The 16683-nt window shown below is 45.8% G+C and overlaps 1 long non-coding RNA gene across 1 annotated transcript; it reads right to left on the reverse strand.

The window, feature by feature from the left end:
* Nucleotides 1–201: 201 nt before the first annotated feature.
* LOC133486370 (uncharacterized) lies at nucleotides 202–10307 on the reverse strand. The gene is made up of 3 exons (XR_009791008.1): nucleotides 10254–10307; nucleotides 984–1150; nucleotides 202–755 (listed from the first exon to the last, which is right to left on the reverse strand). It is a non-coding gene; the product is annotated as an uncharacterized LOC133486370 (long non-coding RNA).
* Nucleotides 10308–16683: the final 6376 nt, after the last annotated feature.

Here is a 16683-nt window from a genome sequence, read left to right on the forward strand (position 1 = left end):
TTGCAAAATGTACTAACAGGAAAGTAGAGGACAACACCGCAGATTTCTTTTCCAAGCGGTATTACAGTTGTTACATTTTGACACCTGCGGTAGCTCGTCATTGCGAGGCTTCAAACAAAATCTTCTCAAGCCGAGTAGAGGGTCACCAGCAGGTAATAACAGCGATAGAGAGAGACTAGAAGAGTCACAGAAAGGCAGAGATGTCCTAGGAAATGTATTAGTCCGTTCATGGCTCAAATACATGTTTTTGTTTGTTTTGTTTTTTCTTTCTGTTCAGCTCCTTGCTACAGTCGAGAAGAGCAAGTTGCAAAAGTCATTCCATCCGAATGGTTGAAGTGACATCAGCTTCTGCAACAGGCACCGAGACCAGAACGCTTTCCGCTTGTCCATCGCCCGCTGCCACCTTCCCGGCCTTACCGGAACGCCATTAGGCCTAACCGAGGGCGGCTTTCGGGACAGCCCGTCAAGGCCCCGCGGCGTCACCGACACCGACGTGTATCTCGGCGCTCGTTATCATCCTTGAACAGCGGCAATTTACATCTGATGCTGCGACTAATTCTGCCGCGGCGATGTCAAGAGACATCGGAAGCGGCCCGGCCGTGATGACAGCGCGGCTGTCGCGGGGCGCGTGGATGGAGGACTCCTCGGGGCATGATTTAATGCCCGTGTCGAGCACCGCTGTCAGCCTCGCTCTCGCTTGCCGCCCAGCTCCCCGTCCAGACATTAGGATTCACACACGCGTGGTCGTAGACCTGCTTGGAATTCACACCGAGGGCGAGAAAGGAACAAGTGATTACCTTGTGGCTGTAAACTGCCATTAGGGCCAAATAACGGAAGGTGACACAGGAGACAAAATTGCACTGCTATTGTTTGAAATAGGCAACGTATTTTTAGACCGGCGCCTATTTGGCTCACATAGCATACGGCAGCATTTCGATTTGAATGCACTCTTGACGTTTCAAGCAATTTCAAGCTGAATTTACCTCCATCCATTTTCTATAGCGCTGCTTGTCCTCATTAGGCGAGCGGGAGCCCATCCTGGCTGGCTTTGGGCGAGAGACGGGCATTACCCCCGACTTGATCGCCAGTCAATCGTAGGACACCTTTTTTCCCCGACCCGGATTTGAGCTGGCTCACTGGACGGACGTCTCTGAGAAGTCAACAATGACACGAGCATAGATTGTGAGTTTTCTACAGCGCGTATCTTGTTCAGGCTCATAGAAAGCTGGAGCCGAACCCGGCGGACCGTGGCCGCACGGCAACCTCCAGTCTTCGCCAGCCAATGGAAAACCACCGTTCTTTCAGTATGACCCAAACTCAAGTGAAGCGAGTGAACCAGTCCAACAAACCACTAAATTTAATTTTGCAGCTAATTGGTTGAAGACAGCATTGTAAATCCACAACGTTTTGCTGTCTATAAGGTGGGATTATTGTCATATTTGGATACTTGGCAAGGCTGTCAGGACCAAAAGATCTCGTATTTGGATTTCAATGTGAACCAAAACGTTCACCTTGAGCCCTTTCTTCCTCTTTCATTTCTTCCATAGTTCCTCCTGGTGTGTTGTAATCTTCATGCATATTGTTTGTACACACTAATCAGGCATAGTTTAGCGTAGCACTTTCAGCATGTCCCCATTTCCGTTCTCATTCAACTTTTGGCCTTCTATTTTCCTCGTAATGTCTCGTGCAGCCATCTGCGCTACACGGTGCTAGCGTCCACGGGGCTAGCGCAGGTTTGTGTTTTCTTGTCGACATATGCGTGAGACAAACGTATCTCCTGCTACGTGTGGCTTCGCTCAGTGTCCCCTCTCTCTGCTGGCCAGCCATCTGTGCTCCTTATCACCTTTGACCTTTTGTCAGAGGTCATCACGGGTCAGCCGTCTCAAATGTGTCCAACGTTTCCCGCAAGTGGACAGCGTCTGTCCACCTTTACAAAGCATGCAATATATGCATCATTGAAGCCCCAAATTTTAGGACGGGCGTTTCGGTACACTTTCTTGATGGCCGTTGGGGACGATGGCAGTTTAACGGCCTAGCGGTAAGCAAGTCTGCCTCGCTGTTCTGAGATTCTGGGTGGGAATCTCAGTTGCGGCCTTCCTCTGAGGATTTTGCATGTTCTCCCCTTGCTTGTCAAACCGACAAACAAACAAACTAAACAACCAAGTAAGGCTTTTGTCTTTTGTTGTCTGCCTGTTTCTGAAAATATGATCTGTATACGAGGCATCCATTCTGCACTTTTCTATGGACGCTCCATGGATTCTTGTACTCATTGGCAGTCTGGATGGAATTTAAGATGCTAGATTTGTTACCTATCGCTCCTATTTTTCTGAAGTGAACACTGGCCAATCACAGCGGACCCTTTTCTGGCGGCACACCGTGTTTATTGACTGAAGATGCTTGATGTGAGCAGTGGCTCGCTTCGCGCGAGACACGGCAGCCCCTTTCGGAATGGCGGATTTCATCAGGGCTGGAAAAAGAAGGTCGAAAGTCGGCCTTCATTCGTGATGCTTTGGCTACTTCATGTCTGTCACGGACATTTTCCCAAGACACTTGGGAACTCTTTCCAATTGTGGAGAGATCGCATATGCACGATACAATATGTCTCCTTTTAATAGTGGCGGACGCCCGCACATTTGGCATTCAAAGACTGACTCACACGCAGTAATTTGGGTAACGACGTTCTCCGTATTCTGACACTTCAGCTCGCCGTTCATTTGCTAAATTGTGTTTAGTGTCGTTTTTTATTGCAATTTTCATCGTCGCGCCCCCGTTGGCCTCAAGAAGAGACGCCGTCATTAGCCCAGGACTGCTCAAGCATGCACAGAGGGAAGAGGGGGGGAAAGGGCCATCAAAGTTGTCACAGAAAAAAAACGTCCTTGTTCTCTAATTTATAAACAACCAAAAAAATTAGAGATTTAGCGTTTCATGTGGCTTCTTGGAGATAATTATGACAAGATGAAAGGCGCTAAAGTCCTCCCTCTGTTCTCGCCGCTTCAGACGCTCCCCCCATTGTCAAAAATGGAGATGAGCTTGTCAGCGTTCCACCTCCTTCCTGTCTGGCTCTTCCCGTCCGTCTCCCGCCCGCCTTGGCCCAACTCTCCGAAGCGGCGTCGGCTTCTCACAACTGTCCGTCAATCAGTCAGCGTCTGTCTGCGAGGTGGCCGTCCCCTAACGGGAAGTGCTGATCGCCTTTCATCAGCGCCATCATTCCCAAGGTTTTTTTGGTGGTTTTTTTCTTTCCGCGGCCAATCAAAGAGGCCGGATGAATCTTGTATTGATGTGTGCGGGCCCCTCCCTTCGTGACGAGGTGTCGTGCAGCGCTGGAAACGTGCGTGTGTGTGTGTGTGTGTGTGTGTGCCCTCGAGGGAGGTAATTACTAGAATAACTAGAGTAGAGGCCAAGGCTGCTAATTTATGCCTGATTGTTGACAGTCACAGTGTTGTGGAACATGCACAGAGAAGGCCCTCTGTTGTCTTTGCTGATCCTTCTTGTGTGCACTTGACTGCCGAAAACAATCGGCTGTACTTTTTGCGCAGCAAGTCCTCATCCACAGGTCCACTTAGGATGCAAATAATTTGCCGGCGCTATTCACAGGGGATATTGGACCAAGCCCTGCCCTAAATATCAAAAACATGTAAGTACTTCAAGCCCTCCCTTTGGTTATATTTACCTATAGTAATTCATAGTTTGAACTGAAAATATACAACCAACTACAATCCCAAAACTCTTGTTACTATTACAAAAATACCCTTAAAAATAAATGGCTGACACTTTATTTATCTTTATCTTGAAAAATCGCACCGGAAATATCATACGCCCAAACACCGTCTGTTGTCATCTTCGGTGGCTCTGTGGTGACGTTGTCTTGAAAAGAAGACATCGCAGATGTTTAAAGTTCCCAAGGGTGATTCGAAATTGATTGGACAGGACTGAAATTGGCTGAGAATGAAATCGGCTGCGTTCGGCGGGGACTTTTCTCTTTTCAACACTGGTTTGCGCGTGTCTGTGAAATGACCAAAACGTGGTGTGACGCGCCTCCCCGCAGATTTACGTCGCCCGCTGTGCCGGATTCACGTCGTCATGAAAACAGAGCCCTTCATCTTTCTTGTAGAAGGCTTTTTATGGCAAAATGGAGTACGATTTGGAACAGTTCACAATTCATAAAACATGACACTTCATGTGTGTTTTTGCAAAGTGTAGCCAGTCGGGTTGGGCATCGTTTGAATTTCAGTGATTCCGGTTCCTTGTTTCGATTCCGGTTCCAAACGATTCCGATTCTTTCAGGGGGCTGGATCAAAAAAGTTCGCATGGTTTAAATAAAGGGTGACCAAATTATGAACATCCATTTTTTAAGCAGGACGCAGCATAGACTAAAATGAACATTTGACTCGGGGTTCTTTATAATGAGTATCAATATCAAACCTATGAACTAAAAGGCAATGTATGTGGAACCAACCCAATTGACATAATATTTATTAATGAATGTTTCAGCTAAAAGTTGAATATAGCAATGTTAAAATAGCTATTTGGGACTGTTTCATCTGTTTTGTCAAATGGTTTAAATATGCAAGTTTTAACTTGACTTCCAGTTTTAAGCTTGTAGCCTTTTATTTTGAAGGGTACGCACAGGAACTCAGCATTTTGGCACGAAACGCACGCTGTGTGTGTGTGTTTTTTTTAATTTTTTTTTATATGGATGGAACCAGATGCTATAAAACACTGCTTCCCTTCCCGATTTTCACAGAGGAGGCACAAGATTAGTGTTTGTGATCCTGTGAGACAACGTTTATGTGAATTCTGTCCCAATTCATTGTGATGTAAAGTTGCGACGGTGAAATTTTAGCTCAAGGTTAGCTTAAGCTTTTTTTTTCTGTCATCGGCTCTTCCGTTGGTTTGGAGACTAAAATAAACAATAAAAACCATCAGTGCAAAAGTGCAACCAACAGTTGACCTTGTTAGCGGTGTCCATGTTGGCGTAGACGTATTTTATTGTTTCACTCACCCAATTGACAGAGTTGACTTGACCGAAGCTCCGCGCGGTGTCGGCTGAGGCTCGGAGCGCGTCAGACGCTACACATCGTGAAAGCCTCCTTTGCACAATATCAACTTATTCCAAGTGTTGCACTGAGGTGACTGGTTATTAATTTGAGACACACTTTTGTTCGCCGCCACCGCCATTGGGCACTAGCACGTCTTCATGTGCATTCTTCATCGTTGGTTTTTGCCGCTTCTTCGTTGGTTTTCGCCACTTCTTCTTCGGGGTGGGCGGACTGTAGGCATCGAAACTGCGAACCGAAAATTTGGAAATTCTAACGATTCCGGGAGAACCGGAATGTTAGTCCCGATTCCAATCGGTTCTCGATTCTCGATGCCCGACCCTAGTAGCCGGGCTTGGATGTTTTCCTTCAAAAGAACAGGCCTCCGTCTTGCCACTCTGCGTCACGGCCCTGACAGAGAAGACTAAATCTGTTGTGCCGTGTAGGGCATGGCCAGTACTTGCCAGAAACTCCTTTAATGTTTCTGCAGGCCTTTTCGCATCCTAACGGACCAATTTTGTTCTCTCTCAAAACAAACGTAGCAGTTTTGAGGTATCTGGAGTTTTTAGTCATGTGACTGTCATGCCATATTTTCTCCACTTGACAATGACGGTCTTAACCGACGGAAATTTTTAACCCTTCACTGATTGATGCTCCAAACTCTATGTGACCGGGAAGCCTATTTATTAACGGGGGGTGTTGCCATGCTGACAGCCTTCCTGACAGTGGGCTGCACATTTGGCTCTAGAACGCCTTGATCATCTTGAGATTTCAGCGTACCACGCACAGATTCAAAACACCCTTCGCTGGATGGAGCAAAGCAGCCCCAAAACATAACGAGTCTCCTCCCTGTTTCTTAGTAGGGACAGTGTTCCTTGTATGCGTCTGTAAACCTCAAGCTGACATGCCAAAAAGCTTCTGCATTTTGTTAGAAGCTTTGTCAGCAACTTCAAGTTTGGTCAGTTTCAAATGATTTCAGTGAGGTTTGTATTTCTTTAACGGCCTGATTTAAACCCTCATTTCTTGTGGAATGAGGTGTTCTCAGGGTGTCTGTGCCACTTGAAATGCATCGGACGAACTCCTGTGACCTTAATGAGAAAAGCCTCGGGAGAGCTTCCGAGGCCTAAAATCTTGTTCAAGAAGTTCAGACGGAGAGCCACAAATGAGTGTTCTGAAGTTAACTCTCAGTCCACAACTTTTTTTTTTTTTTTTTTAACGATAGTGAGATATTGGATATTAATCCATTAATAATAGATGCTAATGATCTTTGAAGCGGCCGGCACGTATGGCGAGTAATGAAGCCTGTGGAAACACCTTTTGAGGAGTAGCCATTAACGTGGTCGGTCTTTGTATTAGAGCTGACTGAGCGCGACTTCGTTGGACGCAAAGGATGGGATTTGTTGAATCGAACGTAAATAATGAATTCCCAAGAAAGAGATTGTAATTGCCGCAGATCAGAGGGCACAATAGCAAACTTCAAGAAAAGGCCCGAGTCAGCCGGCGGAAGAACTTCGAAGAAAAAAAAGAAAGGACGGAGGGATAGTGGCGGGGGACAAAAGAGGCGGAGGAGCAGAGACGGAAAGGGGGAACTAATGAGGAACAAAGACCTAACGAGTTTTGTGCGGGAAAATGTTTCCAAAGTCGTCTTTAAACTTGGCGAGATGAAACGAGTTGTTTTTGACAGCTCGCGACGAGACGGGCCACAGCTCAGAGAGCGAGGGGTAATTCCCTATTCCTTTATATTACCCCCCACCCCCGCCCCGTCGTTGCCTCCCCCATCCCAAGCACTCCCTCTGCTTCCCGACATTGATTCTTGAATTAGACGCTTTGACTGAATAATTAATATGCCTTTTCCCATGATTGATGATTTGCATGGCTGGAATATTAGCTTTGCCATCCAACACAGCTTGTTCTAATGTAACCACATTGAAAACATGTCAAACGCTGTTTACCCACTTTACTACGCCCGCGTTGCTTCCCGCCAAGTGCTGCAAGTTCCAAAAGTCATCACGCGAGAATCACAGCAATCCTCGTCACACTTCACCTCGGTGAGCGTCTAATCGACTAAGTCCACGAGCGCCTTCTGCTATTTGACTTTTGAGTAAAAATGAGCATTCAGTTTGAAATTCCTCATTTCTGTTCAAATTGGTGAAATGACGAGAGCTGAGTGAAACGGGAAGACTTTGCATTCAAGTACTTGATGGCGCAGGATGCTCTCCTTTCATTTGAATTTAATACATTTTTCGTATCTAACCACGCAAGTCCCCTTTACCACAATCGTCCTCTTTTTTTTTTTTTTTTTTAAATAGCATTCCGCATCGACACTTAGGACTCTCTATTTTCCTGTTTGGCAGAAATCCAGCACTGCGCCTGGAGTAACTTTGTGAGGGGGCGTTTCCGACCTGGTTTGGGTCATTTGGTGGCCGGCGTACATCAGCGTGTTTAAAAGTGGCACGTCTGCGCTGGTGCGGGTGTCACCGCAGCAGACTTCAATCCTGTCCAATCAAAGCGGCTCCTTTCATTCCCTTTAAAGAGCGGCGCAAATAGGCTCACATGGAGACGTATCTGTATGCGGAAGAGGATGCAGCAATTCGTCCGTGACTGGAACACTGAACCTTGCGGGCACCCTTCTCAAATGCAGAATCAGCCGGTGAAAAACCGCTGGCGACTTAAATATGTCCGCGGACCACATGTATGGACAGGTACATCTCTATGAAAATATTTTCATTCTAATTTATTGAGATGACATACCTCAATAAATTGCGCAACAGAAGCCTGCAGATGAGTATAGATGTGATTTTATTGTTCTGAAATTTGTAGTGAAACTGTGCTGGCTATGTCATGTTTGAATTTTCCAGCTAATAAATCACATCGAGCCTACCTTTGCATTAGTATTGTCAGTACTATTCTAATTCATTCGCATGTATTTATTTGTTTTAATACATATTTGAAGCTCTTTTTTCTGATGATTAATTGTAACAGTACAGTTACTATTATATTTAATAGATGACACTGTTTAAGAAGCCTTGGAGTGCCGACACTGGTTGTGAGCACATGCACAGTGTCAACGCACGGTACGCACACACATCAGAGCTGATGGTTTTCTTTCCTCTGAAAAGGCATCAGTGTCTCCCCAGTAGAGTGCGTCTAATCGCTGTGCTTGCGTTGAGTGGCAGCGGGTGCCAGTGTGGGAATAGATTGTCAGCCATATTGCGGTGAGCGCACATCAATGGCAGACGGGAGAGACACGTGCATTAAGATTCCCTTTAAATATGATCAGCATTGAAGTGGAAGCACTAAATTACGCAGTCGTATTCCTCCCATTCTCCCCTCCCTTGCTTGTTTTTGTTTGTTTCGCTCATTTATTCATTCATTCATTCATTCATTCCAAGGGTCCGTCTTTCTTTCTTTTTTTTTTTTTTTTTACCCCCGCTCGGCGCATGAAAGCGTTTTGCACGGCATTGTGTCTGCTGTGTTTGGATGCTTCCAAACATGTGCACGCTTGAATAATTTAGCGGTTGGCTGACTAATGACAGGCAGCGATCGTGTCGAGCAGAAGAGGCCCGAGAGCGGCTGCGATCGGGGACGCTTGGTGTTCGTGTGTGGATTCGGCTTCGGCGGCGCTGTCAGTGGCGGGAACGCGCGGCGTATTTGTCTCGCTGTCTCCGCGCCACTCAAGGACGACAGATTAGAAATGTAGCCTTATGGAGACGTCCACACTTGACAGGCAACCTGTTAAATAACTAGTTAACTAACCCTAACCCAGGCAACAACAACTAGAAATAGACCGATATGAGTTTTTTCCAGGGCCGATGCGAGACCGATTATGAGCAGTCAAGGAGGCCGACATTTGGAGCAGATATTCATTTGCAGTAAAAGGGAAAATATGTCAATAAACTGTCAATAATACAAACTCAAACAATTAACTTCATTTAAATGCCTTTAAGCATATGTGTATTAAGTAGCTTTTCAGATTTATAACATGTTAAAAAAAATGTAACCATAGAAGACAGACATCTTTGTTTTAAAATTCTAAGCTCAGCAGCATGTTTCGTCAAGTTCAATGAAAACTTCAACAAATAAATAGCCCCCTCAAGTTTTCGACACTAAATCATGTTTTCCAAAAATTTGATATAACTGAAATGTTTGAAATGGCTTTCACCTATCTTTGTTTTAAGTTCTAAAACAAAAAAGTGCAGGGAGTTCCCAGGGTCAGCAGCAGCTCTTATAAAGGTCATGGAAAATGTAAATAAAAAGTAAGTAAGCAAGCAAGCAAGCAAATAAGTAAATAAATAAATAGTTCCCTGAAAATTACCCAGTTTTATATTGATCTTTTTTTGGCTGTTGGATGGGAAAAAATAAAATAAAATACACGGCGATATTAATCAAAAGGCAGAATATCGTTCTGCCTTCGCCGATATCGGTCTATACCTAACGATAACAACTACTTTGTCTTCTTTTTCTTGGATTCAGCTAGCGGATCTTAAAATAGTAAAATCGGAACTTATTACGGCTTAGGAGGCGTGAGACTGGCTGCTCGGTAAAATATGAGCAAAACAATTAAATATGAATAAGTTACACACTTAATTTCATCAAGATGAACGGACCCACGACTATAATGAGGATAAGCGGTATCGAAAATGGGTTGATAAATGCTCATGAAGATGAACGCATAATAGCTCACATGGAGCATGGCGTGCTGGAGCCTGTCCCAGCTATCTTCGGGCGGGAGGCGGGGTACACCCTGAACTGGTCGCCAGCCAATCGCAGGGCACACAGAGACAAACAGCCATTGGCGCTCACATTCACACCTACGGGCAATTTAGATTCAATGAACCTACCATGCATGTTTTTGGGATGTGGGCACGGGAGAACATTGCAAACTGCACACATGCGGGGCCGGGATTTGAACCCCGGTCCCCACCACTGTGAAACAAAACCTTGGATCTCAAACCGTTATCAAAAATGAGGTTTCAAGCTGTTTAACGCCACTTCCAGTTGGAGTTTGCACTCAAACTAGGCATAAAATAAAGAGAATTACAAGTTGTGCATGTAAAACAGCTTAATGCTAACAAACAACGACAAAATGAATGGAAAACGCTATTGACATGCTAACAGTTAGTATCAACAGTCGCAGTTTTAGAACCCTGAAGAAACGGATATTGGAACCCATATATGGTGGAACAACACATAGACAGATAACATAACATTACTCACATTATTCTCCATCCTTTACAACAACAAAAAAGGACTAACATTACAGCAACTTACTGAGTGGTAGAACAGAAGAAGAAGAAGAAGAAGATTCTTCTTTGTTTGTCTGCATGACTGTACTGTACAGTAGTGCCTCCCGGTGGCCAAGGCGGAAACACCAGAAGAAACATTAGATCATGAGATACAAACTCTTTCATGCTTTACATTCTGTTGAATTATATTTCCACCGTGTCTTTTTATAAAGTCCAATATAGAGTGAATTTTTTTATTGATATAAAAAAAAAAATAACAATCTGGCGGGGGGTGGGGTGGGTGGAACGGATGAATGGCATTTGCGTTCATTTCAATGCGGAAAGATGATTTCCGAGAAGGGTGTTTTGAGTGAAGAGCATGGACACGGAACAAATCAACTCATATCTCAAGGCACCACCGTATTAATAACAAAAAAAAAAAAAAAAAAACACACTCAGCCTTTGGGGAGTGGCAGAAATGAAATCTTGTCACGCAATTTGTTCTCAACGTAATAAGTTCTAACACTTTTATAACCTAAAAATATACAATCATTGATGGACTATTGGTGTAAAAATGAAAAAAAGAGGGATTGAATATAAAAGGCGACTTCCCTGCTGCAGCACGACGACGACTTGCTGGCGTTAATGGCTTCGTCTTTCAAGCCGACAACGGCGCCTTTTGATGGAGGCTAAATGAATGAACGCTTCAAAGTGGCATCCAATTAACATTCCCGACGTTTGTTTGCTGCGAGATGCTAATCGCGTCCTGTTTACACACACATCCCGCCATCCCAAAGTCAACTACATTCACATCGTTGTCAGCTTTTACTGCATGTTGTCTCTTTAACATCAGCTGTTTTTTTTTGGTTTTGCTTCGTCTGTATTTTTAGACGCGCACTCCGGCTGCTGTAGGAATCGGCGGCGCTGATTCAATAGAGAGAGGGGCTCGCGTTGCCAATAAGCGGACGGGGGACGTCGGCGCCACCTGCGAGCGAGCCTTGAAACGCGTCATCACGGGCTGACCAATGTGTGTGATTGCGTATGTGTGTTAATGACCTCCGTGATTGATAATCGATGGCCTTCCTCTCCTCTGACCTCATTAAAGGATCCACTTACGCTCAAACTGCGTTTTAATTTAGCCTAATGATTTTTGGGGGGTTTTGTTACATTAACACATCAGATGGCGGCGAGGCCCCCGAGGAGCGCCAGAGCCCCACTTCAAGGTGCCTTTATAGTGCTACACTGCAAGGGCTTTGCTTTAATTGCGTAGCTTCCTCTGCTTAGCAAGTTAATGTCCTCATTAAATGTCTTACTTTGCTCTTAATGGCCACTTAAAAGCAAACTATTGATTTTTCATCATACTGTATCTGGCACTGCACGGGAAAATGAGCAGAGTTGCTTTTTGGCGCCTTTTTCCTGCTGACGTTGACAAACGTGGTTAACTTCTCTTTACAGGTGAGTGTTTGAAACGCATTGGCAACATGGTTACGCCTTCTTCATTGGTCCCTACATGATAGGCTTCATGCTTATTATTGGATACCAATCAAGTTTGTGGTGACTGTTTTGACAGTCTCGTTTATTTGCAAGTTGGAGTAAAAATAGTGTGAAAATAAAATACCGGCAAGATGAGACGAACGTAAGCCTACGTGACGATAGCCTACGTGACGATGCGTACGAAGTCTTTCTTCTTCTCTTACCACTTCATCCTCAGGAGTTCAATCTGGGATGGTGGGCTGAAATTTGGTGAAGATCACATTATGACAAAATGTCTACAGAGAGCCATGAAAAACATTTGCCTCTTTGCTAATTCTTATCTTTTGGCACAGTTTCCCCACTTCAATGTTTAAGACCATCAAACAAGTGTAAATCTCATACAAAGATAAACCAAGTAAACATAAAATTCAGATTTGAAATGGGATTGGATTGAATTGTATTATGCCCCCTATATATACCATTTCTAACATTTATTACATATCATATTGGAACGAATGTACACCTTTTCCACAACGGTTCTGTACGTTTCTACAATGTGAAACGAATTTTCCGTTTTCCTTAAATGTACAATACTCTCTATCGACTTGAAGTTTTGGGGAAAAAATGTGCGTTATACAGGAAAGCGTTCCGGTATTTAGGATTGAGCCCTAAAAGTCGACACTCCAGACGGTTGCAATGGCGCTCAACCAGAACTGTGCGGCGGACAAACAGAAGGATGAGCAGTTGTGACTTTTCTTTGTGAGACAATCTTGGGATCCATTGAAAGAGAGAAGCCTAAGGACGATGACAACAAGAAGAAGAAGAAGAAGAAAGGGCGGGTGCTGGGCTGCTTGCAGACAGAAACATCTGTTTGTAGCACGCAAGCAGGGAAGGTAGACCGATGCCACCTGCTCATGCCATCCTCCTCCGATCGTTGGCCGCCAATGAAGATCCGAGCGTGGAAAGGTGGACGCTGAGGCGAACGCATTCCCCCCATGCGGGCGCAGATACAGGTTAGCCCCCTGTAGGCTCGTCTGTCAGCCCCCACAATGCAACAGCGCTCGCCGCAGTCCCACGGGAGAGGGTCTCAGATGCGGATCGTCGGCATTAGCCGACGCCTGAGGGATTAGCATCGCTGAGCACCGGCCTACAGGTGTAGCCCTGGGTAAAAGCATGCACTTATCTTCCACAGCATTGCAGGGTCCTGACCCCGAACCCTAAGCCCCCCTCCCCCCTCCCCGAGCCCACGGGAACCACGGCAGATGGGCAAGTGAGGAGGAGCTGCAGGGAACGTGAGGAGATTGATTGGGAAGGGGAAGCACAGAAAGCGAAATATAGTCAACAAAAGCAACTTGTATCAGGTTCTACTTTGTAAACTTGACCTTGGAGTGTAATACAGCTGGAATAGGACAACTCTATAAACATTGCGACGGCGACCCACCAACAGTGGCGGTGGGGCCTCGCTTTTATATTCTTCGCGTTTTGCTCCTTAAAGGCCCTCGAAGCAGTCCGCTGGAGATAAGGATATCTGTCCGCCCGATTTCTACTGCGCTGGCCTTCATTAGGGGGGAGGGTTGGGGGCTTGGGGGGTTGAGGGGTTGAGACTGGTCACAGTCAATAGACAAATCAACATTCACATTTATTATTTCAGACAAAGGCATCTCAAGCTTCTTGGGTCTGGGGCACCGTGACCGATCTTAATCAGTACTGTGACCCTAAATGTCGTAGTAGCGGCAATTACATATTTTTGAAATACCCAAAGGTTGTGGGTTCGATCCTCGAGCCCTGTGGCCTCACCCAAGTATCCTCGCGCAAGTTACTGAAGCCCCAGTTGCTCCTGATGTTGCGTCATCAGAAGGTGAGTGATTGCGTTCGAGCCCATTTACCCGATTTTCTCCGCTTAGTTGGTTTGGGATAAACTTGCGTCTTGAAATCTCGAGCCCTGGTAGGAAGTAGAAAATAAAAATCCTGCTCGCCAAGTGATTCGCCAGTAAAAGGTCACTTGCTCTTTGCGGATGCTTGCCGGCTGGCGTATCGTAGGTCTATCAAGTTCTTCTACCGCTTGACCTCATTCGGGCTGGGGACAGCTCGAAGCTGGCCAAGTGGACTTTTTGGCCGGGAGGCCGTGTAAACCCCGGACGGATTGCCATCCGATCCCAGGGTACATATAGGCAAACGACCGTTCACATTTCACTCGCATTTGCATCTACGCACAATTGCGAGTCTTCGGTCAACCTAACATGCATTTTGGGGGGATGTGGGAGGAAGCCGGAGTGCGGAGAAAATGCACATTAGCACGGGGATGATATGTGGAGCCACGATACAAACCCAAAGCCACAGAACTGTGAGGCAGACATGCTAATCACACCACGCTGCCGGACTTAAGACACGGTCTGAGCGGACCTAAGTGGAGTCAGACTTTCTGCCGGGAACATCTTGCACGACAATCAAGATAAGCCAGTTTTTGTACTCTGCCGCAGATGCGCAGACTATGACAATAGAGCCCGCAGTGTTCAAATGGGTGAAGTACTTTGCAGGCTTAATGTTCTGCCGTGTGCTGCAAACGGCCCCCAGGATACACCTTGGACACCCCTCCTCCTGGTAGAAAGTGCCAATGGGGCATCATCATCATCATCATCTGTGGATGAATGCGTGTTTGTGTGTGTTTCTTTGCCTTGTACTGAATGATTGGATGACAGGCATCACGATACAAACATTGTCAAGATGGAGGCAGACAAGCAAAAGGGGCCTTTGGTGCTTGCTGTAATATCATGTCAACTCGCGTGTGTGCGTGCGCGCGTGTGTGTGCTGTTGCCTCCCGTCGGACTGGCTGCCTCGTGTTGACATTTTGCTGTTGTTTGTACACGGCAAAGCGGTCCATTTTCCCCGCATCAAAAGTGCTTTTTTGGAGCGTGTGTCAGGATGTCTTCGACGCTTACCTTCAGCGGCTGTCAGAGGCGCGGGGCCATGTTCAGGAGTGTGGGGCTGAGGTTTTTGAGGTGTTGGGGGTGTGGGGGGGGGGGCGTCTAGCTTTGTGCCCTGAGCGCTTTTAAGCGTAGGCGAGAAACTGGCTCAAAGGCTGTCAGCGCACGTGCAAACACATCAACACACACGCTCTCAGCTGCACCACTTGCGTTTGAAACGAATTCGACACGGTCTATGCATGGGAAACAGGGGTTCAGAACATTTAGAGAGATTCTGTCATGCCATTGAAAATATTTTGAAAATCCGATCAATTCATCGCTTGAACTTGAATTGTCCCCATTAAGCAATCAAGGACATTACGTGAACGAGCCATCCGAGGCAACATTTGAAATTGTATTGCGGTTTCATCGTATTGTGGTTAGCGTAGCAAACAACATGAACAGGGCTGCGTTATTGTTCAAGCGCTTTCTACCCAAGAGATAGCGGCACTTTCTGACGTCTACAACTTGACTCTGCAGTATGATTTCATAACCAAAATCAATCCCATCACATATCCTCGAAGGTCCTGACTGGGGCTTTCCGGCCAGATCCGGATTTGGATGCATCCCGCAGTCACGTACGCTTGCATTCGTGCGTCACGTGATCATTTTACAGTGCGTTAGAACGATATTGCCCGTCGCAACTGTCTGGATTATTTTTTGCTTTAATGATATGATGGTAAATTGCTAAGGAATGGCTGAATGAGATCGTCAGGAGTGTAATTATGGGATGCCAAACACACGTGGAAGATGCTATCTGTCCAAAGTTGGCCCAAAACGAGAGAGTCAGACCGGGAAAAAGGTTTTCGGCGGGCACATATTAAAAACTTTGAAAATAATCAGCCACTCCGGGATGTTTATTTATGAACGGTAATAAGAGATTCCAGCTGTTGAACACGCAGTTGCGGGCTACCGTCATCCCGAGCACAACATTACTTCGAGAGATTTGTCCGGGAAATTCCACAGCTACGTAACGTGTGCATTTCTTTGCGACGTGACAGCGCCGTACCTCCGGTGCGCTAAGCGGTCCTGGCGTCCCGCAGACAGGCCAGACTTGTGCTCGCTGTTTTGCTGGCTCTGGCTGCAGGCTATATGCCTACCTCGGAGAGCGAGCCTGCTCCCACGACGCTTGCTTCAACACCCAAACTCCACTGAAGGACGGCTTCTGTGCGGGAGCACTTGTGGAATAACAAGTTGGTTTACATGAAAGAATGTTCAAGTTAGTTAATAGAGGATCGGTCATAGTTGCCGCAAACTTTGTCTGCAACCTTCCAGCCAACTTGCTGACCACGAATTCCCACAGTGTCCACAAAATGCACCAACGCTATGATTGCCTTCCTCCAGTCTGCGTTCAAGCGATCCTTCTTTAATTAGAATGGCAAGTGATGTTTACCAAATATGCATTTTTCAGTAGAGCCTAGGGATGTGAACATAAAAAAAAAACTAAAAAAAACATGCTCAATGCATCAGAGCGATTCGAAGAGAAGCTTATTGCATCGCATTCTAATTGGGGGTAATCCTATCGCATCAAAATGAGAGCGAATCAAAACAGATCATAATTGGAGTAAAGTGAGTGACTCACTTCGTATCATAAACGAAGTGAATGCTATCGTGTCGTATCGTAATTTAGTCGAATGGTATCATGTATTGCAATCGGAGTGACTCATTTACGGAGTGAATCTTTTCGCATTGCAATTGGAGTGAATCATGTTGCATTTGCGCATGTACAGTCGCTGATATTGAAGACCCTCCGTCTTATGAACGGAAAATCCGATCATTGGTGGCCCGGGAAATGTTTGATGATGAACGTCATTCTGTTGCGTCTCAAATCATCCGTGATGTCAACAGCTAACAGCCGCTCAAAGCTTTCGCAAGTGTCGGCCAAATGTTGCGATTGTTGTCACGATTGGGAGCACATCGTGGCCAATGTAAAGCGACATGTCCGTGTTTTGCTACATTTTGGATTCTTTCCTTCTCGGGTGAGTT

Source organism: Phyllopteryx taeniolatus, chromosome 12 (genome assembly GCF_024500385.1).
Source record: "Phyllopteryx taeniolatus isolate TA_2022b chromosome 12, UOR_Ptae_1.2, whole genome shotgun sequence".
NCBI classification, from domain to species: domain Eukaryota; kingdom Metazoa; phylum Chordata; class Actinopteri; order Syngnathiformes; family Syngnathidae; genus Phyllopteryx; species Phyllopteryx taeniolatus.